Source organism: Toxorhynchites rutilus, chromosome 2 (assembly GCF_029784135.1).
Source record: "Toxorhynchites rutilus septentrionalis strain SRP chromosome 2, ASM2978413v1, whole genome shotgun sequence".
NCBI lineage: Eukaryota > Metazoa > Arthropoda > Insecta > Diptera > Culicidae > Toxorhynchites > Toxorhynchites rutilus.
In genome coordinates, this window is record NC_073745.1 from 320,525,523 (window position 1) to 320,553,290 (window position 27,768).

The 27,768-nt window shown below is 37.9% G+C and overlaps 1 protein-coding gene across 6 annotated transcripts in view; it reads right to left on the reverse strand.

Annotated features, from left to right (window-relative positions):
* The window catches only part of LOC129768053 (uncharacterized), a 46,270-nt gene that overhangs the window by 9,900 nt on the left and 8,602 nt on the right, over nt 1-27,768 (reverse strand). Inside the window, exon 1 of one of the 6 annotated variants that reach the window (XM_055769427.1) lies at nt 4,348-4,627. The exons of 1 other annotated variant lie outside the window; for it this stretch is intronic. The gene's annotated coding sequence lies outside the window, so the exon portion shown is untranslated. Of the gene's footprint in view, nt 1-3,429; nt 3,616-3,654; nt 4,200-4,264; nt 4,628-27,768 lie in introns of those variants that run through there. 4 more of the 6 variants (XM_055769432.1, XM_055769429.1, XM_055769431.1 and 1 more) reach the window with 4 other exon arrangements.

Here is a 27,768-nt window from a genome sequence, read left to right on the forward strand (position 1 = left end):
CTCCTATCACGCTATAGCTTTCAATCTACTCCTTCATCAATAAGTAGTAGATAAGCTTGAAGTGTAGCATAAAAAAGGGGTATACCACAATAGTTCAAAATAATGGACGCAGTGGTTCACACCCAACAGGGGGAAAAATTGGTTGTATATGTTGTATAATCATGAAAGACAAGCGTTTTTGCAAATCTATAAAGTTAGTCTAATAAATGAAGATTGTTTTTATACATTACCCGTATATACATCTTCAGAAACACAAAGAAAGTGATTCTATAGTTATAAAACATGGTGGAAACCAGATGGGGTAGAAGATTCCCTGTATTGACAATGACACGCCATTCATTGGAAATTATTTCGAATAAAGCTGTAAACATAATCACATTTTGGCTCAATTCATTACATCCAGTGATTTTCCAAAAGTTTTGTACCTTTCTTGTACATCGCTGCGAAGTGGTTACACGTTCCTAATTTTGATCGAATGCAAGTGAGCTTGGCATCAGCTTTAAACAAAGCTTTTTCATGTGTAAATATTCATGTGAGATATTTCTCACAGTTTTTTGACGTAGAACTACGTCTTTCACTAAGGGTGCCATCAGAAAACAGGTCACGTTTTTATGAAATAAAGTAAACGTTAATTACTATTTTTGCCGCGAACGGATTTTGGCGATTTACATACCAAACGAATCGGAAATTCCCTAAGAATTGTTTGATATGCTATACATTATAATCCCATAGCCTGCATATGGTTTAAATTGCTGAAAATTAGAAGTATTTCCATTTCCTCATACATTTGTTCTGTGCATTTGTGTGCTTTCCCGAACAGAGCTGTCAATAACGAGCAACTTATCGACGAGCAACGAAGGGTAAATCGTAAGATGTAAAGCTCCGTGAACAAAGGAACAGAAGAAGAACGAAGGGGAATATTTGCCTAGAATATAAACAGTGGATCTCGCTGAGGCAAACTTGTCTTCGTTTCTTCGAGCCATCGATATATGGATATTTGTGTGCGCTCGTGCGTGCTTCATAATCCGTACGTAAAAATAGTGCATCTTCGCTACGCTCAAACCACATTTGTATCTGCTCTCGTGTGCATTGGCCCTGTAACGATGCAACAATCGCCTAATTTTTTTATGCTATGAATGACGAATGTTTGGTGTTGCAAATTATGCAGCCATAATGATAAATATAAACAAGGAGGGGAGATAGCGGGAGGGAAATATTTGCGCTAGGGTATTAGTAATGAATCTCTGCTGATGCAAATATTCAGCCTTTTTCTAAGCATTGTTTAACATTGCATTGTTTGTTTTCTGTCATCATAAAGGCTTCGTTGGTGCCTTTGACATTGCTTCAATGCATTGAACTGACGCTATGGTGAAGCAGGAGTTAAGGTTGTGTACTTATTGAATAAGGGGGAATACCAAGTTATTCAATAAGTTATAACAAGTTATTAATTTATTTGGGTTCGCGTGCCAGTCGCAAAACTTCTTTCAACTAGGATTGCATTTACGCTAATCTTGATCATAATGAAGCAGTGCTACTCTTTTCGAGGTTGTTGAGATTAACAGATAGAGTTTATTTCGTTTATCTAGTCACCAAGAAAGTAAATGTCGTTCTGGAATTTTGTATGTGATTTGGTTTCGCTTGCCAGTAACAAAACTTTCTCCACTAAGATTGACAGCTGCGCTTATCTCGAGCATGTATTGTTCTGCTAGCACAAGAATGAATCATCAAACAATTATCGTCAAATGATTTTACAATAAATAAAAACATTTCAGGGCGACCAAACTGGTTGAATGGCTATTTCAAAATTTTCGTAGCATTATAAAATAATATCCACAGTTATAAACAAGCGACTTGAATTAAACTACAGCGTAGTTCTACGTCAACAATGCAGTCGTGTCTTAAACACAACCTCCTATAATTTTTTTTCTAGATGTTTACGGTATTAACAAGTTCACTTAACTAACACATTCTGATCATTTAACACAATATCATGTACCCGTGTGCGTTTGAATTCACTAGCTCAAAAACGAACATTCTCATATGATGGTATAGATTCATTCTAACCTAGATTCATATCTATTTTGATTTCAGTTACTAATAAGTTTCTCAAATGTAAATAGAAAATTGCACTACGCATTTGGAATTTATCACAACATTAAGAAGACTTCTGTTTTCATTGGTGGTCAATTGTCGATGCGACTTGGATATTTAAATGGTTCATAAAAGTTTTCGAAATAAAAAAAAAAGTTTACTCGCTACAACGCCCTCTATGTACCATACAAGATAATTTTAGCATAATTGAAAATAACTAGCAAAATAGATCTACCGTTCTGAATCATAGTTCGGACAACATCATATTTCGGACACTTTGTTCTAATATCTTGAAATGCTTAATGCACTGATGATATAACTATAAAATTAATATCACAATTGCTTCTTTAGAGTAATCCCTTGGCTTCAGTATCATTTCATATGAGAACTACATTTGAATTATAACATAATCGGCAAAAATCTATCAACGCTACTCTCTATCGTTTGTGTTTGACGTTTCCTTAGCGTGAGCAAGTAGAATTTACCCGTTCATCAATATTTCATCAATATTTTCATCAGTTCTCATCATCGTTAACAGTTCACTGTTATTGCTTGGTAAGCGTTTCGCAGTTGACTATAAAATATAATAAATATAAGTGTAATGTAATTTTCGTTAAAAAAAAAACAAAATAAAGTGTCCGAAATTTGATTTAGTGTCCGAAGTTTGATTATTATTCGCTTCATTTGAAAAGCATTTTATTCGATGATTTTTTTTTATGTTCAATCAAATAGGTACCAAAGTAGAAAGCTTAAAAGCATATTGAACTAATTATTAAAAATTTGCTTGATGGTGGCTCTTTATCCACTTGAGCCTAATTAAATCAATAAAGGAAAAAAAAAAATTATTAAAAATATCAACCAAATAATACCTGTGCATAAAGTTTAAACCTGTTTTCTACATCATATGCCTTAAGCGTCCGAAATATGATTCAGAACGGTATCTATAGATGGTCTCTGTTTTTGGTATTATTTGTTTGGTTTGCTAAGAATGAGTGCCTGGCCCTTTGGAATGAAGCTCACTCATTAATGATTAATAATTTCCACCACACTTTCAAGATATAATGTCACTGCTGTTCTAACGTACTGTAGTTACTTATTAAATTTAATTCAGAAAATCAGAACACTATTAGAGAATAACTTAAAATAAAGGGTATACCGATGTATAGCAAATCTTCCAGTTATTGCTAATACTTGATAAATATGATAATAACTCCATAGCGTTCATATGAATGATCTTGTATGTACTTTGCATATGCCGTATTTATCAATGGAAATTTCCTTATCTACATTCAACACCTTACTAATCTCGCAGACAACGGGTAACGAATCCTTTCGTACCTCAATTTGCGACAGCCACAATCCAATCTACGTTAATCTGTGCTATTCAAAACAAAACACTAGAATAATTGCGGGTCATTATGTTACATCGCTGAAAAATGATCTTCACTTCAGTTTCGCATGTCACTGTTGCACTTTTTAACCTGCAACAATTGCGCCGAGACGCAAATCTGAGACCCCCGACTGTTTCGAGAGCAATTGATGCTGTTGCACTCAAGAGCATACCACTTATGATCAAGCTGTTTTCGCCGTTCACTGCCTGCTGTAAGTAATCGTCTTAAGCCCCAACGAGACTAAATGAGCATTTACGGAATTGCAGCGCCGCAATGAAAAGGGCAAAATAGGACGCCTAGGAGTTTAGCAGATAATGCTTCTTCAAACACGGAGGAAACTATAATTTGGGCGGCTGAACATATGCACAGCATTAGTAGTAGGTACTGTTGCCACCACTGATGATCACTGATGATTTCATCAGACTCTGTTCATATTTTTCTGCAGCACGACACTCGGAGATCTCTCCATCCATCCTTGATTGTAGATGATTATTTTTTTACAAGATTAATTGGCATCTATTATTAAACAAATGAATCGAGTAATCGTTTCGCTACACTCGCGTGAGTTATGGGCACCCCAGCTAGTCTTTCTCGCTACCGTCGGAATGCACTCGCACTCGCCGGGGATGGCGCATCCACGTGTTGCTTTGGCGAACGCAATTCGCGCGCGGGCTGTGGATCATATCTTTGCTTTCGTCAGACTGTGCAGCGCATATCAAATTTTAAATAGAATGCAGTTTCGACTTCAACTGTGTACACTTGCGCACCTATTGCTTACTCACTTCCATCGAACTGATTATCATATCTTTCAATCTGCTAACAACGAAATCAACTGATAAATATTTACATTGCAATCACTTCGTACCTCACCGTCGCGCGCACACCAATCTACGAATATTATCTGGATTGAAGCGAGACGTTTAGATCCGCCAAGAAGCACATCCAATTCTGGAACCAAAAATGGCAAACCGCGACACTCCGGAAGGTGCGATGCTTGAGTACACGCTAGAATGTGATTATCCAATTTAGAGATACGTCTCGGAATGTGTGTTCATTACTGGATGCAAGGGGCCGCTCGCAAAGCGCGAAACTCTTACGCCACACGTGGACTCTCGATGGAAGTTAACACGAAACTGATCCTCGCCAATGTGCCCTCTCGGAGTACATGCGGTCTGCTGCCGGTGCTTGTGTATGTGTGTATGGTTCTAGGGGTGTTCGCATATTTTTCAAGTTCTTGTGATGCATTTTACACTGCTTCATTTATTGGTATTTCTGATATTATGAGAACTGGTATGGCGTTGCGCTCCCAAATGTTCGAAGATTTAATAAGTAACATAAGTAGAAAAGAAATCAAGTGTTATTGGAGAATATGTCTTATCCCATGAAGTTATTTTTTCTTCTACCAAATATGTAAATCTGACATCGGCATTCGAAAAAAATTGAGTTAGTTGTCAATGAGGTCCCTGTCAAAATGTGTAATTGGCGCCATTTTGCTCGATTTAACATCTGGCGAAGGTTTTTAACTCACAATCATACAACATCATAGTTTTCCAGTACTTCGAACATGTCGATCTCTGTACCTGGAAAATGCAGTCTGTGGTACTTTTCTTCTAACATTTGAAAAAAAAAACAAAAGTGGTGTGAAAGACATAGTTATGTTGTTCAAGTAAGACTAAGTAATTATTTCAATATATGGTGTGCAAATTGAAACCGCATTTTTTTGTTAAGACTTGGAGTTTCATTGCAAAAAAAATGCTTTTATTTTCATATTTCCCCTCGTTATTATTATTATCATTATTTATTCACTCTCCTAGCGTAAGACTGCAGTCTTTTTAGTACTATAAAGTTATGAAGTATGGTATGAAGTGGGTTGATAATTTGTAAAATAACAGCAATCCTTCTAATACTACAAACTAACTGTTTCTTGACCGATTGAAATAATCTATACATTGCCTCCTGAACACGAATGATGACTCTTGATTTTGGAGATTACAGGAAACAGTGAATTCCATAAAACAACACCTCTCACAAAGAATGTACTGCCATAGAGCGACGAATTGTAGGCGGGTATCACGAGCCGCCGAGTTCTTGTACTACGAAATGGATTCAATTTTTCATATAGGTATGCGGGTGTTCTTGTTGTAATCATTTTATGTAATACAAGATCAAGCTTCAATAAAATTGTGGAATGAATATCCTAAGAGTGAGTGTTGTAAGTGTGAGACAGAATCCATTCGACCCAAATTGAAAATAAATCTTACATAAGAGTTTAGTGTAACTCTGAGTCTGTCTTGAACTCGGATTGCAGCACAACCAATTAAGAAATCACTGGATACAAAATGTGGCAATATGAAGCGTTTAAATAATTTGAGTTTAGTCGAATAATGCAAAACATGTTTTTTTGAGTGCAATGTACGAAGACAAGAATAAACTCTACCACATTGTCTCAGTATGTGCTTATCCCAATGAAAATCGCTTTGTATAATAAAACCTCAACTTGATGCGGAATCTACAAAGCTAATTGATTCGTTGCCGATGTTTATGTTTGGAAATTCTTCTTTCATATTACGTCGAATAAACAAAGCTTGCGTTTTTTGTAGCATTGAGTTTCAATAAATTTTGAAATGACTACTTTCTTATTGCTTCAAGGTCTTCATTAATTATGCCACTAGTTTCATTCATATTTCTATTATTACAATTGAAATATAATTGTACGTCGTCTGCAAATAAATGTATGGAAGAGTTCCTGATCACACTTGGCAAATCATTGATGTAGAGACTGAATAGAATTGGGCCCAGAACAGAGCCATGAGGAACACCAGAATAAACTGGCTAAAAACTGGATAATATCTGATTACAAGAAACTGCTTGTTGACGGTTGACCAAATATGAATGGATCAAGGAAAACTGCGCTTCTGTTGAAATTGAAAGTATTTTCCAGTTTGTGACACAGTAAAAGATGCGAAATAGAGTCGAACGCCTTAGAAAAATCTAAGAGAATTAACACAACCCTATTGCCTTTATCTAAAATAACAAGAATATCATCACAAATTTTTAACATTGCAGTTTTAGTGCTGTGGCCGGAACGATAGCCAGACTGAAAGGGCGATAATAGGTTATTATTGTGAACATACGAACATATTTGGATCTTCAGCAACCTTCCGAAAACTTTGGACAATGCGTTCAAAATGCTAATAGGGCGCAAATTGTCTAATGAAGCTAAATTTGATTTATTTCGGAATGGAATTATTTTAGACATTTTCCATAATTTGAGTTAAATGCACGTGTCAATAATTTTGTTGAAAATGTGAGCTAATGGTTCTAGTAGTAATGGTAAAATACTGTTAATAAAACTGATGGGGATATACATACATACGGTCTCGATCGATCAGTGCTATCTGAATTTGAGTATTGAACCATTGATTTTTCATTTTGTGATTTGTCTTTGCTTTACACAGAGGTACACAATCGTCACGAATGCATTTCAAACTATTATTGAACATTTCTACCAAATCATTAGGATGACTAATAGAACAAAAATGGTTCCAATCAAAATCATTAAATTTACTGAGAGCTGCATTTAGATCGATCATCTTGTAATCTCTATAGAAAAATTCCTTATTAGTCAATTGTACGTCATAATTCACTGATGCATGTCATGATGTAAAATGTTGGGAACACTGATTTGACCAAATCTTAGCACATTTTCCAAAATTATCAGTGATTAAAAGAGCTAGCTGGGAAGACCCTGTTGAATGAAAAAAAGTTGGTTCTTGTCCAACATTGAACAAACATAGTGATGTAAGCGTAGCATGAAAACGTTCAGTTTTTGGGGTTCGATTCATTAGATTGGTGTTAAAATCGCCCATTAATAGTATGTTATTATGTATAGTTTTAAAAGAAGTAAGCGTTTCGTGAATAAGTTCTGAGCAGTCGAGATCAGGATGATTGTACAGGGTTTTCCAACTTTAAATTCCGAAAGTAAATTGAAATAAAACACACTTAGAATTCGAATTTCGATGAAACTTTTATTTCAAATTAATGTTTGGTTTATGCCATTATGTGTGAAATACAGCATCATTCAAATGTCCACCTAGGGCTTCCTCGCACACCTTGATCCGGAACAGGTAATTTTCGATGACTTTTCGGCACATATGGGGCGGTATCTCGGTCATAACTTCACGAATGTTGTCTTTCAAATGTTCAAGAGTTTGGGGAGAGTTGGCATAGACACGGTCTTTCGCATAACCCCACAAAAAAACGTCTAGCGGGTTCAAATCGCATGATCTGGACGGCCAATTGGCATCACCAAAACGCGAAATTACGCGTCCCTCAAATTTCGTTCGCAATATGGCCATGTTCGGTCGTGTTGTGTGGCACGTGGCACCGTCCTGCTGAAACCACATGTCATCCGTATCCATATCTTCAATTTGTGGCTAGTTTCTGGAACTCAGGGGTAAAACAAATACCGTTCGACGACGAATAGGGAAAGGGCTAGTGTTGAAACTGATTCGTTGGTAGAGACACGTACTTCTAATTCATCCACTTAACGGGTGTTAAATAAAAAATGAGAATTTTTTCAATCACACATAAAAAAATTTTTTTTTTCATCGATTTCAGTATTTTTTATTAATACAATTCCGGATTCTTGTAGTCAGTTGCTTCGTGTCTTTGGCCCTCCAATTGTTTTTATACACTAGGGCACTGAGTGAGCCAAAGAAATCCTCTATTGGGCGGCACTGGGGCAAGTTTGTTGGGTTACGATCTTTCGGCACGAACGGTATCTTTTTCTCCTCAAGATACGCCAGCGTCTTCTTGGCGTAATGGGAAGACGCCTTGTCCGGCCAGAAGACGTACTTCCCATCCGCGTGATGCTCGTTCAGGAACGGCAGCAGGATTTTATCGAGGCACTCTTCTCGATAGATTTGTTGGTTGATTGCCAGACCGCTCGGCTTAAACCAAGGCTTTGAAATGCCCCGGTCGGAAATGGCGATGTACAACATAACCTTTTTTTCAAACTTGTGCTTGAATTTGTATTTTACTTTAGGCGGTGTGGATGACTTGTCGCTGGAGTAGTAATTATTATTTCCTGGAACATGCGTTTTGGACAGCGGAAAATAGCTTTCGTCGTCCAGAACGAAAGACTTCCCGCGGTATTTTTTGGTCATCCACCGACACAGTGATTTAACCGTCTCAATCTGCTCCTCCGTGTACTCCGGCGACCTCGTCTTTTTCCTGCAGACGATTCCTTCCATCTTGAGGGTCCGATGGATCAATACGTGGGAGCAGCCATATTTCCGACCGGCGTCACGCAGGCTGGTTGCGTCCTTGTTGTCAAACAGCTTCTTTAACGATGTCTTCCTCTGCTTCGTCATTATCGTCACCGGACGACCACTTCCGACCTTCCGGTCTACGTTCAGGGAACCCAGGATACGATATACCGTACTGACAGGTACATTTTCTTCCTTAAAATGTGCCACCGTGAACTTTTTTCCTTGCTGGAAACGCGTTTCGTAGAACCGTACAATGCGTTCGCGGAGCACGTGCTGTTTCGACGCCATCTTGGCTTTGACTAAATTCAAACTAGCAAAACCAAACACGCCTACTATTTCTAGGGAGCCCAAAGAGCAATTTTCTTGGAGAAAGAAAGTTTTACGCTCTTTATTTGAGTTACTGAAAGGTATTGAAAAAATTCTCATTTTTTATTTAACACCCGTTAATACATTGCACAAGAATGTGACATCCACGATCTTGTGTATGTTGCTGACTGTATCCAGGTATACCATACAGCAGAGATCTTCGCATGTTGACAGGTATTCTTCTCTCTATCATAGATTTCTTCAGTGCAAACTTTAGGAACTTTTTCTGGTTTTTTTCCTATCTTTTGGATTTACAACCGCACTTGCAAAGTCGGGTTTGGTCTGTGCAAAGAATATTTTGACCATTGCATGCGGATTAGTGAAACCTTACTAAAAGCGACGAATGAATCCAAAAAGTTTATGCGTTACCTTGACTTTTCGTTTTATGTGGCTTTTAAACGCAAGGAATTTGTCCATTATCATGCCTTAGACATTCTCTACTCGTTGTAGGTTCGGACATTCCAGCCTATAGTGAAAAATTATCGGTTGTATTTTCTTAGTATAGTTTTTACATTTGCTCGAGTTTACGACTAGCCCGTGGTTCTCGACGAATCTTCCGGAATCGACAAAATACTGCTGAAGCAGAAGGCATTGAAGTATATCCAGGTAAGTATTAATGATTAATGATGATATGTTGTGGTCGATAGCGTGCTTCTTCCACACTTCATAACATACAACACCGAGTTGGTCCCACCAAATACATAGAATGAGGTTCGAACCATAGTTGGGTAGTTTGGCCGTCGATGTTGACTGATGGACGTGGTAACCACTTTTTGACGTAGGACTACGTCTTTCATTTCTATACCGGGGTGTAAAATCAAAGTTTCGAAAACGAAAGCGTTACGCCGGAGACCGAGATTTTGAGTGTTAATAGCTCCTAAACAACTGAACGAAATGGTATGATAAACACTTCATTCGATTCGTAGATAAAATGTCTACGCGTTCTATACTTGTTACTTTCTGATCCAAAAACTTGTTTCAATAGTCTTAAATTTGCTTTCAAAATAGGCTATTGAAATCACCAATCGGTATATAAGCGAGCGCCGCTCGGAAATCCACTCAGTTCTAATTGAACAGCGATTGGAGCATGTTGTCGCTGTTGTGGTGAAGCTCTTCATTTATCATGAAAGCGCGGATGAACGGTGTCACCAAGAGCCTGTTTGTGCACCTTAGGCCAGAAGGGAATCCATCAGGAGGAGAGTGATGCTACAAACGGTTCCCCGGGAAGATCTCGAAGCAGCCGCTACACACACACACACACATACACGCACGGAATTCTTTCCGTTTGGATCGAGAAAGATCCGGAAAATAATCTGCCAGTTCCTCTAGGAATTTAAAAATACATTCATGTGAAAGAGTTTATTTGAATGTTTTCTATCCATGTAACACTGTGACCAAATATGTTTCAATCAAGTGCTATTAACAGGTGGTTATCGAGTTGGCATTAACCACTGGTGGGCTTCCAGTATCGAGGAAAATGTGGAAATATCTAATCGTTACTGAAAATAATCTGCCAGTTCCTCTGGGAATTTAAAATTACATTCATATGAAAGAGTTTATTTTAATGTTTTCTATCCATGTAACACTGTGACCAAATACATTAGGTTTTGTGATTTTTCAATCAATCGCAATCAACAGGATAGCTTCTGAGGATTATTCTTCCCCATCAGTAGGATATTTCCGTATCCAATATTGGATGCATAAAACCTTGTGCCTCCAACGTAACGCTCTCGTTTTCGAAGTTCTCCAAATATTCATTCATTCAGAATGAATTCAGATTCAACTTCATACAAATGATCTCTAAATCAACGATAGTCCTACGTCACCCTTGCGGTTATACCATAGATATAACCCACTTCCTGTTTTTTCACTTTGGATTGTCGTATTGGGTCCACTTTTCATTTCCATCATCAATTCGACACAAAAATCCCTTCTGCTCAGAGGTTGAAACAGTTTAATTGCACACAAACTTGAATCTTGAATTGAATTCTCATTAAGAATCGGACGCATCCTGCATCTTCGAACTTTTTTCATCTTTCCGGGATACTTCTGATCCTCGATCTCCACTTCTGTAGCGTTGAAACCACTTGAGACAAATTCTTTCACTAAATGTGGTCACACCACAGTTGTTCACAATACGCTTTAGCCACGGATTTCTTCGAATTAAACATGAAAAAAATTCTCGGAAATGACGCTTCGTTGCCTCTAATGTCTCTAGTGTCTCCTTCAAAATTGAATACAATCAGAACCGATTTAAATCGAGTTTTGCTTGGGAAGTGACTAGTATACCAAAACAGCAATATTGCTTCATATCAATGCTCAGTTATACATTGCGGAACTGACCAAGAAAACTTTTTTTTTCACAAAAAAATCTAGAAAAGGATTATATTTGTAATATAACCGCAAGGTTGACGTAGGACTACCGCTGGCTCTGTAATCATTTGTTCGAAATTGCATGAAATTGCGAAGAAGCTAGTGCTGCTTTTGATCATGGTATCGACAAATACTCAAAGGAGACAATTGAGCATCATGCTCAATAATTAGTGCTATGGCTATCCACTGTATGGAGGATTAGGCAAAAATATTTAGAAAATTTAGATTTTTCTAAATATTCATATTTAGAAAAAGTCATAATATTATTAGAAAATATTAGTCAAAAAAAATTTCAAGATAAATGCTTGTGAACAAATGATACAACCGATCATTTGCAACATTTTCAACATTTCGACAAAAGAAATTTGGTTTGTAACATACAATCTCACACAATATCTTTAGCCACTAGAATTATTCATACCAAAAATCACCGAGCAAGAAATAAACTTATTGTTTAAGACGCTGTGAACAAACTGAATGACAAATCGCGCTCAAAATTGACATTAAGACCACTGACAGTACTAACAACTTAAAAAAATGAAAAATGTCGTGGTTAAAAATTACAAATTCCCGGCCTATATTTGACAAAACGTACTCTTCGCTATGAAGCTATGGGCATCCCCATGACCCTCATGTATTCTCCAGGGAATTATAAAACTTTCTCAGCCATACCGAAACAATCAAAGTTGACTCACTGAAGCCGACTGATGTCGTGTTGAAAATTATCGCGATTCCAGCGGCCCGATAGCAATACCAAACAATCCACTCAAGTGTGCGCCTCCGGGTCAATTTTTGCGCTTTATTTCTCTTTCATTTAACGCACGCGGCGGCCGACCGATGTGGAGCAACACAAACAATTGGGTGATAATGGGTCCCGTTTATACATATAGATAATCGAACGTAGGACCAACAACAACGCCCGTCGGTTAACAGCTCACCGTTCGCGAAATGATGATGGATTATCACATGCCAACCCCTTTCCAGGTGTTGCTAAATTAAACAGAAACCAAACGATCGGCGGCGGGTCGCCGCAATGCGTCAGATCTTCGGTGAGGTCATAATCATTGTGCGCGATAGTCAGCTCTTGATTGACATTGGGGCATCTGATGAATGGGTAATGTTTGAGATTAGTCGAAGCGTTTGATGAATGTCAAATGAGGTGTTCCCATGATTAATTCAATAGCTATTCCTTCGGAGTGGTTTAATCATTTTATGTTCCATCGATATGTCGAACCCATCAGTGCGCTCAACATAAATTGTCTCAAACAAAAACTATCCATCGTTGGATAAAAATAAACCACAACAAACGTTCACTCGCAGTTCCTCTGAACATCACATCACTTCAGTATGCTCCACGTCGCTATATTTACAATTAATTAGAACATCAATACTGCTGACGTCGTCATCACCCATCATCCTTTGTCTCTGTCGGGATGCTGTGTCGGTCTCCGTTGTGCCTCCGCTTTGTTGTCAATCTATTGAACAAATCGATGGGTATATCGTCGTTTGCTAGCGCCAGGGCGGGAGGAGGCAAAAGCGAGACTGTACGGAAATAAATTGACGACGACAGTGGATACATGCTCCATTAAAGAAATTGGTTCGAATCGTATCCTCGTCAGTGTCGATCCTTGGGAAAGTGAATTGGTGGCTGAGGGGTTATTCCACTATCTGTTTTTATGAATTTTTTGAATCGATTACGTCAGTTGTAAAATAAAAGGACATACATTACTGGTATCTATATACAGTGACTCAAACTCGAAATCGTACTTCACTCTGCAGATCTTTTTTCACTCCTTTTGAAAGTAGAAAATAAGCTTTGAAAACATTCTATTAAGATAACGATATATACTGTTGATGGGTGGTAATATCTTGAAAAATATTGTGAATATTTTTGAAAGCTGTGAACCGTTCAGTGGGAGACATATTTTCACTACCACCAATGCATAATACTTGGTGATTGATAACTTCGAAAATCTACTCCAACTGACTCCTCAGTCAAGTTTTATGTCTTTATACCATGAGTACCTTACCCACGACGTGCACCCTTCACCAGGCATCTCCAACCAAGTTTGCTTCCCATACTTCTGCAATTCCTCTGTCACTTTTGATCTGTCCATGCGACAAAAAATCCATGGAATCCCAGATCACCTACGCTCCGATTCTATTCCGCCGATATTTTCGGCAGAATATGGGAAAGTTAGATCTGATAAAATGTTCTTTACTGACGGTTCATTCATAAACGGGTCCACTGGCTTCGGCATCTTCAACGAAAATTCAAGTGCCTCTTTCAAACTCAAAGATCCTTGTTCCGTGTATGTCGCTGAACCGGGTGCGATATATTACGCATTAGGGATCATTGAAACATTGCCCATCGACCACTATTTTATTTTTTCAGACAGTCTCAGCTCAATAGAGGCAATCCGCTCAATGAAAGTTGATAAACGCTCATCTTATTTCCTAACAAGAATAAGACAACTATTGAGTGTTTTGGTCGAAAAATTATTCAAGATTACCTTAGCATGGGTTCCGTCTCATTGCTCGATTCCGGGGAATGAGAAAGCGGACTCGCTAGCTAAGGTGGGCGCTTCAGAAGGCACACTTTTTGAAAGGCAAATTGCCTATAATGAATTTTTCCACATTTCTCGTCAGTATACGCTCGTAAGTTGGCAGCGCATGTGGAGTGGTGATGAGTTCGGTCGTTGGTTACACACGATTATCCCTAAGGTTTCGACGAGTGCTTGGTTTAAGGGATTGAATGTAGGTCGTGATTTCATTCGCGTGATATCTCGGCTTATGTCCAATCACTACAACCTAAACGCGCATCTCTATCGCATTGGGCTCGCAGCAAACAATCTTTGTGATTGTGGCGATGGCTACCACGACATCGAGCATGTTGTCTGGTCGTGTATCCGATTCCATGCTGCGCGCTCTCAGCTCTCAAGAGCACTGAGAGCACAAGGCAGACAATCGGATATCCCCGTCCGGGATATCTTAGGTAGCCGGGATCCTGATCTTCTGCTTCATCTATACCTGTTCCTCAGAAACGCCGATGTCAACGTTTAATGATATTTCCTTCGTTGTGTCCCCGTTTCATATCCCTCCTATCCGATCGATAAACTTTTACTTAGTCGCGGCAATACATACACACACTCTTTACAGATGCACGGGCCGAAGGTTGTGCAGTCCACTGATTATTCAACAAGAGCCAAAGGTTGTACCGCTCATGACGACTCTACACGAGCTGATGATTGCGCCGGCTAGTGACCATTCTATCCTGGATTCCTCGAGTCGAGAAAGACGCACCACGCTAGATATGGGGTACAGACTAGGGGGGCGTTGCTGATTAATGGTCAGCTGCATCCCAATAGGAAGTATCCCGTGTCGGGCACACGTACAGAGCATCGAAGACTGCGAAATACCAATTATGAGAACACTTGTAATACTAACCTCGAGTCAACCGCGAGTAATCGGTTACATATTACTAACATAGTCTAAGCAAACATTGTCAAAATATTGAACTCCCGGCCCCGTTAGGCTGACGCCATATGAGCCTTAATAAAATATATATTTTGGATAAAAAAAAAAAACTATTTTTGCCGCGAACGGATTTTGGCGATTTACATACCAAACGAATAGGAAATTCCCTAAGATTTGTTTGATAAGCCGTACATTACAATCCCATAGTCAACATATGGTTTAAATTGATGAAAATTAGAAGCACTTCCATTTCCTCATACATTTGTTCTGTGCATTTGTGCGCTTTCCCGAACAGAGCTGTCAATAACGAGCAACGAAGGGTAAATCGTAAGATGTAAAGATCCGTGAACAAAGAAAAAGAAGAAGAACGAAATGGAATATTTGCCAAGAATGTAAACAGTGGATCTCGCTGAGATAAACTCGTCTTCGTTTCGGATTGAGCTGTGGACGCGACCAAATTACTCACTCGCTGATGTCTCTGGCATTGCAATCATTGCATCAAACTGACACCATTGCATTAAAGTTTGGAAGGAAGAGCAGAATAGAAGAGCGCAAAACGGAGAAAAGTGTGTGTATGTTTAGTTTCTCCAAACCATCGATATATGGATATTTGTGTGCGCTCGTGCGTGCTTCATAACCCGTACGTAAAATAGTGCATCTTCGCTACGCTGAGACCCCATTTGTATCTGCTCCCGTGTGCATTGACCCCTGTAACGATGCAACAATCGCCTAATTTTTTTATGCTATGAATGACGAATGTTTGGTGTTGCAAATTATGCAGCCATAATGTTAAATATAAACAAGGAGGGGAGATAGCGGGACGGAAATATTTGCGCTAGGGTATTAGTAATGAATCTCTGCTGATGCATCCAGCCTTTTTCTAAGCATTGTTTAATATTGCATTGTTTGTTTTCTGTCATCATAAAGGCTCCGTCGGTGCCTTTGACATTGCTTCGATGCATTGAACTGACGCTATGGTGAAGCAGGAGTTAAGGTTGTGTACCAGAAAATTATTTAGGGAATACCAAGTTATTCAATATGTTATAATAAATTATTAATTTATTTGGGTTCGCGTGCCAGTCGCAAAACTTCTTTCAACTAGAATTGCATTTGCGCTAATCTTGATCATAATGAAGCAGTGCTGCTCTTTTCAAGGTTGTTGAGATTAACAGATGGTCGGTGTTAAGTCAGAGCGGACCAAGTCGACAAGTCGACTAAAAATATCGAGTTATTGATTGCATTAGGCTAAACATTTTGTAAACTACATTTCACATTTATCAGATTTGGAAAATCACGCGTACAGCAGGAATAACTTATCGAAATTGTTTTGAACGCTCAATGAAAACCCCTTATAGCACCAAACTTCAAACGCGTTTTTCTCGAAATCATAAAAATGTCACATGGTCCGGTCTGACTCAACACCGAGCAGTTAGAGTTTATTTCGTTTATCTAGTCACCAAGAAAGTAAATGTCGCTCTGGAATTTTGTATGTGATTTGGTTTCGCTTGCCAGTAGCAAAACTTTCTCCACTAAAAATGACAACTGCGCTTACCTCGAGCTTGTATTGTTCTGCGAGCACAAGAATCAATCATCAAACAATTATCGTCAAATGATTTAACAATTAAAAAAACAAAACATGGCTATTTCAAAATTTTCTTTGCATTATAAAATAATATCCGCAGTTATAAACAAGCGACTTGAATTAAACTACAGCGTAGTTCTACGTCAACAATGCGGCCGTGTCTTAAACACAACCTCCTATATTTTTTCTTCATATTTTCTAAAGTTTAGACATTCAAGAATGTACCCTTGGAAGCATTACTCGGAATTCCATTTATTTATCGAGTTATAGCCATATTGGTGGCAATCTAAAAGGAAATTCAAAACTTTCAACATCTTTTTCTCGAAATATTTTTTTTCAAGCAGGCGTTCACAATATCTCAAATTCTGCTGAACTGATTTATTTCAAATATGATATGAACATATCTTTGTCTAATATCTTATCTATCGCATGATCCAACAATAAAAATTAAATTGTTCAATTTTACTATTTTTAAGGAATTATGATCATCATAGAATCCAAAATAAAATAAATAAATAACCCAGAGGAACGAAATTTTTAGTCACTTCCAAAATAATCATATTAGGGGGTCTTCGTAGCCACTTGGTTACGCGTTCGCTTACCAAGCGATCGATCGTGAGTTCAAACTCAGGGCCCTCAATTGACCATCTTTGTGTTGTTATAGAATAACTACGTCCACGCAACCATCATCAGCGATGGAAATCGATCCATGGTGGAACAAAGATCGATTCATCCATACAACTGCTCTGCTCTGCAAGAAACATCGGGCTGCTGTTCTATAAATAACCCAACAATGATCAATATCAACTGTCTCCGCTGTCCGGTCCGCTGAACAATGGAAGAACAGAAAGAATACCCTTACGACTAAATGGCTACTACTGTGTAATTTACCATAATGTAATGGAACAGAAAACTTAACGCCTAAATGGCTACTACTAACTATTGTGTAATTTACAATTTATAGAAACATAAACATATGTACATGTACACGATTAAAACCCGGCTGTTACAGCTAAAATGCTAATGAGCCTAATAAATAAATAAATGAAAAAAAAAATAATCATATTCCATTCGGTACAAATATATACTTAGCATACAATGTATACAATCACAAATAAGTGTTCATAAGTCGAAAAAAATATTACAGATAAAGTTTAATTTCCAGGTCAAGAGCGAAAAATTCAATACATATATCTCCAACAACGTTTCACTTATACGCGAAGTACGCGGAGCCGAAAAATATGTTTGATTCACGTAGGTGACGTCCAAATTGAACCCCTATTGAACTGACAGAAGCCAACACGTCGAGTTCCCCACTGACATTTTCCCTTTGTTCTCCCCTGAATTGGGTTCCCACTGACAGTTCTGCTTGATAGATGTTAGCCTCAATCATAGCACCCGGCTGGTTTGATTTGAAAGGTTTTTGGAACTTGTTGCAATGAAAATGTTTGTCATACTAAGGAATCACCCAATAAATAAGACTTGTTAAACTATTTTTGTGTACTACTTCAACTCATGTTTCCAAAACGCGGATTCTTTGTGGTTAGTGTCCCGCGTTAGACCTTTTACCATCTGGTCACTTTACCCAAACGATATAATGAAGGCGGCTATCCAATATATCAAAGAGGAAATACTGATAACAGCAGACAACAATTCACAAATATCAACAAAAAATATCAACACTGACATCAGAGAAGAGAAGTGGAACTTGAGAGAAAAAAGTGGCAACGATTTGTGGCAAGAAAATGTAAACAGTGAAAAAATTGACAGATAGTTTACGCTCTAAAAATTGAACATAATGTTAAGATGTCTCTAAAAGGGTGGGAGACATCATATATAAGGTGGGAGGTTCGTATATAATGTTATTAATGTTAGCATCATCATGATAAACACGGCGAATGGGATAGAAATTACGAACCGAAATTGAATAAAATAACATATAGACGCTAAAACGCTGTGGATAGATATTATAATGCATTTTTATCGGTTTATGTATAATGCATTATCAAAATAAATCCATATGTATTTTAATCATAACTTACTGTGCTATGCATAACAACATTTATGATCGTATTCCACCAATGATGACAAATGTGTAATTTACGAATGAAGCTTCGCCATAGAAACTGAACATTGAATAAAAAAAACTAAAATGTGGTAAGAGCATTTGTTGAAATATTTTAAAGCATTCTCATCGGAATAAATTGAATGATACAATAATTATACGACTAAATAATGTAGGTATGCTTAAAAAACAACATAAAAATATGATTTCTGATTATTTTTTTTCAGTTTTGAACACACCCCATAAAAAGCTATTTTTATTTTTTTAAATACCCTCTGTTGGTATTGCATCTAGAATTTACGAGGTAATAAAACGTTAACGTCAATTAGTTTCTAGTAATCAGTTTTTTAGTTGCCATGCCAAACCGACATAGTGGTTCTCAGATTTTCGTGTAAATTGGTAGTTTTGTTAAATATTAGATCCCATTCCATTTTAGGGTGGTTCAAAAAATCTAGTTTTCTCCTTTTTTCCAAAAATTTTTTTTTAGATTTATATCTTTTGAACTACTAAACCGATTCAGGTGATCGACATATCAAATTGGCCAGTTAGCCAGTTTTTTTTTAAAATACTATACTTGCAAAAACAAATTGTTTTTTAATTTTGTTTTCTTGATTATTGATCGTAATTGTTCTTTATAGTTTTCATTCAAGGGCGCTGTTTTATATATTTTTTCTCGAAAGCTGAGGATTTTTTAGATAACATATCCAAAAATATGTTCTTCGTTTTTAAATTATGATTTTTCAAAATTAACCGATGGTTCAAAAAATCATTTTTCTCCTTTTTTCCATTTAAAAAAATCATAACTTTTGATCTACTGAATCGATTCATATAATCGACATAGTTAATTTAAGTCAATAATTTCACACTTGCCAAAAAATTTTTTTTTTATTTATGAAAAACAGATACAATTATTAATCACGAAAACAAAATAAATTTTTACGCAAGTGCAATATTTTTCCAAAAAATTCTTGGCTTAAATTTGATACATCGATCATCTGAATCGCTCTAGCAGTTCAAATGTTATGAATTTTTGAGAATAGGAAAAAGGGGAAGAAATTAATATTCCGAACTATCGGTTAACTCTAAAAAATTATCATTCAAAAAAGAAAAAAGGATATATCTAATTTTGAGTAAAAATATAAATGTGTAAAAAAATCCTCAGTTTTCTTACTATAAATAAAATCGCTAAAAAATAAAGCGCGGTCGTCGTGAACGGTCGTAAACGGTCGTAAATGGTCGTATTCTCGACGTACACACAAATAGAGTGAGAGAGTGTTTTTTTGTGTGAGAGAGTGTGCGCGTTTGCATGTGTTATGTGTGTGAGACCGTGCGCGTATGCGTGCGTGTATGTGTTTGAGTATAGTAGAGAGTTGAGAGAGTACAGAGTACAGAGTACAAAGAGTAGAGAGTAGAAAGAATAGAGAGTAGAAAGAGTAGAGAGTAGAAAGAGTAGAGAGTAGAAAGAGTAGAGAGTAGAAAGAGTAGAGAGTAGAGAGTGGAGAGTAGAGAGTAGAGAGTAGAGAGTAGAGAGTAGAGAATAGAGAGAGCAGAGAGCAAAGAGAGTAGAGAGTAGAGAGAGTAGAGGGTAGGAAGCAGGTAGTTGATAGTAGAGAGTAGACAGAGCAGAGAGAGTAGAGAGTAGCGAGAGGAGAGAGTAGAGAGAGTAGAGAGTAGAGAGTAGACAGTAGAGAGAGTAGAGAGAGTAGAGAGAGTGGAGAGTAGAGAGTAGAGAGTAGAGAGAGTAGAGAGTAGAAAGAGAAGAGAGAGTAGGGAGAGTAGAGAGTAGAGTGTAAAAAGCAGAGAGTGGAGAGTAGAGAATTTAAAGTAGTAGAGAATTTAAAGTAGTAGAGAGTAGAAAGAGTAGAGAGTAGAGAGTAGAGAGTGGAGAGTAGAGAGTAGAGAGTAGAGAGTGGAGAGTAGAGAGTAGAGAGTAGAGAGTGGAGAGTAGAGAGTAGAGAGTAGAGAGTAGAGAGTAGAGAGTAGAGAGTAGAGAGTAGAGAGTAGAGAGTAGAGAGTAGAGAGTAGAGAGTAGAGAGTAGAGAGTAGAGTGTAGAGAGTAGAGAATAGAGAGAGCAGAGAGCAAAGAGAGTAGAGAGTAGAGAGAGTAGAGAGTAGAAAGAGTAGAGAGTAGAAAGAGTAGAGAGTAGAAAGAGTAGAGAGTAGAGAGTAGAGAGTAGAGAGTAGAGAATAGAGAGAGCAGAGAGCAAAGAGAGTAGAGAGTAGAGAGAGTAGAGGGTAGGAAGCAGGTAGTTGATAGTAGAGAGTAGACAGAGCAGAGAGAGTAGAGAGTAGCGAGAGGAGAGAGTAGAGAGAGTAGAGAGTAGACAGTAGAGAGAGTAGAGAGAGTAGAGAGAGTGGAGAGTAGAGAGTAGAGAGTAGAGAGAGTAGAGAGTAGAAAGAGAAGAGAGAGTAGGGAGAGTAGAGAGTAGAGTGTAAAAAGCAGAGAGTGGAGAGTAGAGAATTTAAAGTAGTAGAGAGTAGAAAGAGTAGAGAGTAGAGAGTAGAGAGTGGAGAGTAGAGAGTAGAGAGTAGAGAGTAGAGAGTGGAGAGTAGAGAGTAGAGAGTAGAGAGTAGAGAGTAGAGAGTAGAGAGTAGAGAGTAGAGTGTAGAGAGTAGAGAATAGAGAGAGCAGAGAGCAAAGAGAGTAGAGAGTAGAGAGAGTAGAGGGTAGGAAGCAGGTAGTTGATAGTAAAGAGTAGACAGAGCAGAGAGAGTAGAGAGTAGCGAGAGGAGAGAGTAGAGAGTAGAGAGTAGACAGTAGAGAGAGTAGAGAGTAGAGAGAGAGTAGACAGAGCAGGGAGAGTAGAGAGAGCAGAGAGCAGAGAGAGTAGAGAGTACGAAGAGTAGAGAGTTGAGAGAGTACAGAGTAGAGAGTAGAGAGAGTAGAGAGAGTGGAGAGTAGAGAGTAGAGAGTAGAGAGAGTAGAGAGTAGAAAGAGAAGAGAGAGTAGGGAGAGTAGAGAGTAGAAAGTTGAGAGTAGAGTGTAAAAAGCAGAGAGTAGAGAGTAGAGAATTTAAAGTGAAGAGCAGAGAGTAGAGAGAAAAGGGAACAAAGTATAGAGTAGATAGTAGGAAATGAAGAGTAGAGAGTTGAAAGTTAAAGTAAAATTGAAAGAGCAACAATTGATCGCAGAGAAAGAGTAGAAGTTTTAGACGTAGAAACATTTGGACTGAAAAAGAAACATTGAATAAATGAAAAGAAAAAAAGTTACGAGAGTCTGTTCGAGTGCAACAGCAATGCTATTCCAATGACTTTGTGGTAAACTTATTGAAACATGAAATTGGGCCGCTAGTCAAGAAAAAATATAGAAAAATATAGCGCCGTTGGTCCCGAAACCATGTAAACTATAAAAACGGATACAATCAAGAATTACGAAAACAAAATTCAAATTTCTTGGAAGTTTGAAATTTTTCCTAAAAGACTAGCTAATTTACTTCCATTTGATGTATCGATCATCTGAATCGGCTTAGTGGTTCAAAAGTTATGAGTTTTTGATAAAAGTCATTTTGGGAAAAAGGGAAAAAATCGAATCACTCAAAAATAATAATAATACAGGTTCAATGTTTTACCATAACGAAAACAAGCCACCAATTTTCCAAAAATCTGAAAACCACTATATCAGGTTGGCATGGAATGGCTGAAGTAATACTGCAATAGTTCACAAATTTCAAAGTTCGCGTTTTTCTTGTTGTTTTTCATGTCTTTTAGTGCGGCCATAATAATAATTAAAATTACTGTATTTGGATTGATGCTAGAAAATATCATTAACTTCCTTGAATAGTGGATGTGATATAATTCACTTTATATATGTATATATATTATTAAATGTTTTCAAACGAATACATTTGTCAAACAAACTGCAAAACTAAATACTTTTATACTGTGTCTTCATTTTTTGAGTTTAACGTTCAAAGACCCTTCAATAAAAATGGCATTGGAACAACAGAGTAAAACTGACATACAATTATGACAGATGATTGCTTTTTGATTGGCGCGTGCTCCAACTGGTGAACCGCCAATTAGAAGGCACTCCAACTAAAAAAACGCCAATAAGCAAATGGTACTGTAAAACTGTGAAAAATATATAAAAAATATACAATCTAAGACTCTTTTTGTCGTTTATGAGTTTGTTTTTTTTTAAGTTACTACTTGGCATGTTTGCGGATAACGGAAAGATATGATATGTTGGTTTGAAAGTTAAGAATTGGAAAAAAAAATAAAATTCATGTGAATGGAGACAACTTTTGTGTGCAGCACATGCCACTAGGGCCTTTTGCTGATTAAGTAAGTAAGATTTGTTACAAAACGTCATAACTTTACAACCATTGAGTCGATTTCAAAAATCGTCATATCAAATGAAATCTTATTCTTTTATGAATCAACTTTAATCTGTCATTCACACAAACTCAAAAATTAAATACTACAGAAAAACTTTAATTATAACGCTTAGAGAATTTGCGACTTAATTTTCCACAATTCGCTCTTTCACACCAAACTTTTATCTTGTCGCAATTTTAAACCGCTTAAATTGAATTGTTAAAATGATAGGTCAAAGAACGAAAAGCAGGAGAAATTAACAAATAATGGAGGGTAAATAATAAAGCAATATTAATCATGGATTTTTAATAACCATCTCAGAAAAATATTTTAAAAAAAATCCTTTTTTAATTTCGCTTTCAAATTTTGATAAAATTGCACTGAATAGTTAAATAAGAGCAATATTAATATTTGAATAAACTTATGTAATTATAAACATGTTTATATAAACCTTCCCTTCTTCTCATTCTTCATTAAAGACCTTGCGTCAAGACAGCTAGAAATACATACACTCTCAAATCAAGTGTGCCTGAAAAAAATATATTCTTCACGTAAACAAGCGATGAAAATGTGGACACTTTTGACGTAGGACTACGTCTTTCATTTCTATACCGGGGTGTAAAACCAAAGTTTCGAGAACGAAAGCGTTACGCCGGAGACCGAGATTTTGAGCGTTAATAGCTCTTAAACAACTGAACGAAATGGTATGATAAACACTTCATTTGAAAGATAAAATGTCTACGCGTCATATACTTGTTACTTTTTCATCCAAAAACTTGTTTCAATAGTCTTAAAATTGCTTTCAAAACAGGCTATTGAAATCACCAATCGGTATATAAGCGAGCGCCGCTCGTAAACCCACTCAGTTATGATTGAACAGCGATTGGAGCATGTTGTCGCTGTTGTTGTGAAGCTAATTTCGTTTATCATGAAAGCGCTGATGAACGGTGTCACCAAGAGCCTGTTTGTGCACCTAAGGCCAAAAGGGAATCCATCAGGAGGAGAGTGATGCCACGGTTCCGCTTGAAACATCGGAGCAGCCGCCACACACACACACACACATACATGCGCGGAATTCTCGTTGCTGAAAAATAATCTGCCAGTTCCCCTGGGAATTGAAAAATACATTCATGCGAAATAGTTTATTTTAATGTTTTCTATCCATATAACACTGCAACCAAATACATTTGGTTTTGTTATTTTTCAATCAATCGCAATTAACAGGAAAGCTTCTGAATATTTTTTTCCCCATCAGTGGAAATTTTCGTATCCAATGTTGGATGCATAACATGAAAAACGGAAAATGTTTTACATCGCGAAAATCAAGTCATTTTCGAGCGATTATTTGCTTTCTACTCATATAATGCTGGACCAAATACATTTCGTTTTGGATTTTTTCAATCAAGTGCGATCAACGTAAGACCACGTCTTTCGGCAATTTATTAGAGGTGCAATGAATATTTAGGAATTCCCGCTCTACGCGCACTGGCAAACAATGTTTACTCAACAATTTCTCAAACTAGAAATGGGTGTTGTGAGAAAGGATTAGCGAACGCGAAAACGACAAAAAGGGAGAAAGATACGTTTGGAGGTTGAAGGAAATTGGCAGAAAACTTCTTCATTCTATCATTCAAATAATGTGATTCATACCACATCGTTTTGCCAGAAAGAGATTATTAATGCTCAAAGGAGGAATCGAGTCCTCCGAGGAAATTACCCAGCGCCAATTAGAGTCGACTATCGATTGCGGCATTCGTACACAAATAATTTTATAATGCAGTTTCACCAAAGTGATTTCTTCGGATATATTCACTACATCATGTCATGTATTTCATATTCTTCATTAAGAAATCCATATCCATGGCACCTATCGGTAACGAATTATTATCGAAACCACGATTTTCGCTAAATGCTCCTTTCAGTTCGGCCTGTAAAAAACTTTTCTAAACTCTAATCCATCAAATTTGGAGCCCTGAAAAGGGCCGTTGATTATATGCTAAGCTAATATAGCAAGCTCTCCTCGGATACGATGGGCCAGCTAGATGTCCTTGGGCATGATGTGACGCGTTTTGCATGGATAGCACACAAATTGGTATCTTCGAATAAGCCTCCTGCAGCGTCATAGCCGCGGAACTTTGGAAGCGCAAGTCGGTTTTGAAGTCCTGAGCAATTCCACGAACCAAATGCTGCAAAGGTAGCTTGCGGATCAGCAATTCGGTCGACTTCCGATAGCGATGAATTTCACGCAAAGTTCCCGGTCGATAGCGATGTGGCTTCTCCACCTATCCTGCTGCTGGTGCGCTTATCCGAGCTGACTTCGTGTGCCTTACCACCGAATAACTAACGAGCTGTCTGCGAAAGACTAACGAGCTCGAGTCCTCACGGTGCGAGAGTAGAGTAAGAAATGAACGAAAGCAGGAAGGAAGGAAGGTATTGAATTAGAGAGACTTTAAACTCTGAGAGTTCATTCGTCTCTTGCCCTTGAGGGCGGGAAATTTAACTAAAGGAAAACTAAGAAAAACTATTGCAAAATTCGTTATTCTCGCTCGACTCAGTCTTAGTAACCGCTATGGACGTATGTCGTATCGCCGCACCCTACACGGCTCTGGGGCCAAAAACACAACCAAACAATTGGAGCAGGGAAAAAGCCCATTTTAGTGTGCTTGAAGAGCTTGCTTCTAAAATGGGCGTAAAAACCTGCTCATCTTTTGCTGAAAATAAAAGAACAGAAAAGGAAAATACTTTTAATGTGTATTCATTTCGATATTATATTATTAAATTTTGTCGAGTAAACCTGTATCCTTTAAGAATTTTATGGTCCGGTCCTCTTCGATGTCGTCTCTTGCTAATGCAGTTCTGATGCTGTCTCCAACCTGAAATTTTGTTCTAGAGATGTTAAAAACTGGGCAATTGATTAACAAATGCTCTACTGTGAGCCTTACATTGCACCATGTGCAGCGCGGTTGATTTGCGATCAAGAAATTATGTGTTAAGAGAGTATGTCCGATACGCAAGCGTGTCAGGCATACTTGAATGGGGCGCTTAGTACTGTCCATCCAAGGATGGGTGGTATTCTTTATCTTTCTTAGAAAGAAGTCATTAGAGGTGTTCCAATTTATATCCCAACACGATCGTAGGTTGTTATCAACCCATCTGATGATGTCTTCGGACGGGGGGATATCAGTCCATAGTTCAGAATTTCTTCCCTCTTTGGCAAGACGATCAGCTAATTCATTTCCTTGAATTCCGCAGTGTCCCGGGATCCAACAGAAAATGATGTCCTTTCCCTTGATTCCAGCTTCAATGCTTTGGGTCCAGGGGTGCTTATTTTCGCCACTCTGGAGTGCAAGCAGGGAGCTGTAGGAATCGGAGAAAATCACCGTTTTCGTGTTATCATCACATAGTGATATCGCAACGAGGAGGGCAGCTGTTTCTGCTGAGAAAATTGAACAAATGGATGGTAATTGGAATTTTATCTGAGCATTGTCGGAAAATATGCCAAATCCTACTTTATCACCATCAACAGATCCATCTGTGAAGATTTTGCGATGGAAGGGGAACTGTTTATGTATGTGATTGTTGAAGATAGCTGTGACTATACTGTTGGCTTCACCAGCTCTAACAGAGTTTTTAATAGTCCAGTCAAATTTTGGTCCTTGGTCGTACCATGGTCGAGGGCCTTCTCTAGTTAGAGGAGCGGCTCCCGGGAGAGTGATATTGCAAATGTCTTGAAGCCATATGCTAGCTCTCGTGGTGGTTGATGTGAGATTTGGATATTTCTGTGAGATTCGGATGGCTCGATTGGCCAAGGCTCTGGTGATGAACATTTCGAAGGGAACTTGGCCAGCCTCCACAAGCAAAGCTTTTATTGGGCTGGACTTACAGGCTCCTGAGGCATATCTGATTACGCTATGGTAGCAAGGTTTTAAATGATCAATTGATTTCCAGGATGCACTGCTGAAGAGTTCAATCCCGTATAGCATTTTTGTGAAGACGATACTTCTACCGATTTTATAAATGGTTTTACGCGCGCTTAAGCGACTGCGACCACTTATTACCATCGTTAACCGAATACGGCTTTTGATATCTGCTTTTGTCTTTTTGATGTGGTCTGTGAATGAAAGATTTTTATCTATTGTAACACCTAGAATTCGAGCTGATTTAACTCGTTTCACAAGTGCACCATTAATTTTGCATGGTTTGAATTTTTTCTTGTGACCTTTTAGACTGCAGCAATGAAGTATATTGGATTTTTGTGCTGAAATTTTGAAACCAATTGAATCTGCCCAGCTGCTGATAGCAGAGATTCCTATCTGGAGTCTTCTGCGTGCAAGTTCAGTGAATGATGCTCGGGCCATAAGCAGTATATCGTCAGCATATGCCAGTATTTCGATGTTTGGTGGAATAACATCGAAAACTGATTGCATTGCTATTAAGAAGAGAGTTGCTGAAAGAACAGAGCCCTGTGGTACTCCGTTTTCTTGAACTCGGCTTTCAGATATTGACCCTCCGAAGAAAACTTGAAAACTTCTGTTGAGGAGGAAACTTTGAATGATTTCGAAGAGGTACCCTTCGAATCCCCATTGGTGGAGTTGATCTATGATATTATGCTTCCAGGTGGTATCGAATGCTTTGGAAAGATCAAGCAAAGCAAGTTCATTGTGTTGTCTCTTCAGTGTGGAGTCATGAAGAAATTGGTTGAGATGGCAGAAATATGTACTTGTGCCTTTTCCTCGACGGTAAGCATGTTGTCTGGGGTCTAGTAATTGTTGTTCTTCGAGGGTTGTTATCAGTCTTCGGTTAATCATCCTTTCAAAAAGTTTCCCTAAGCAG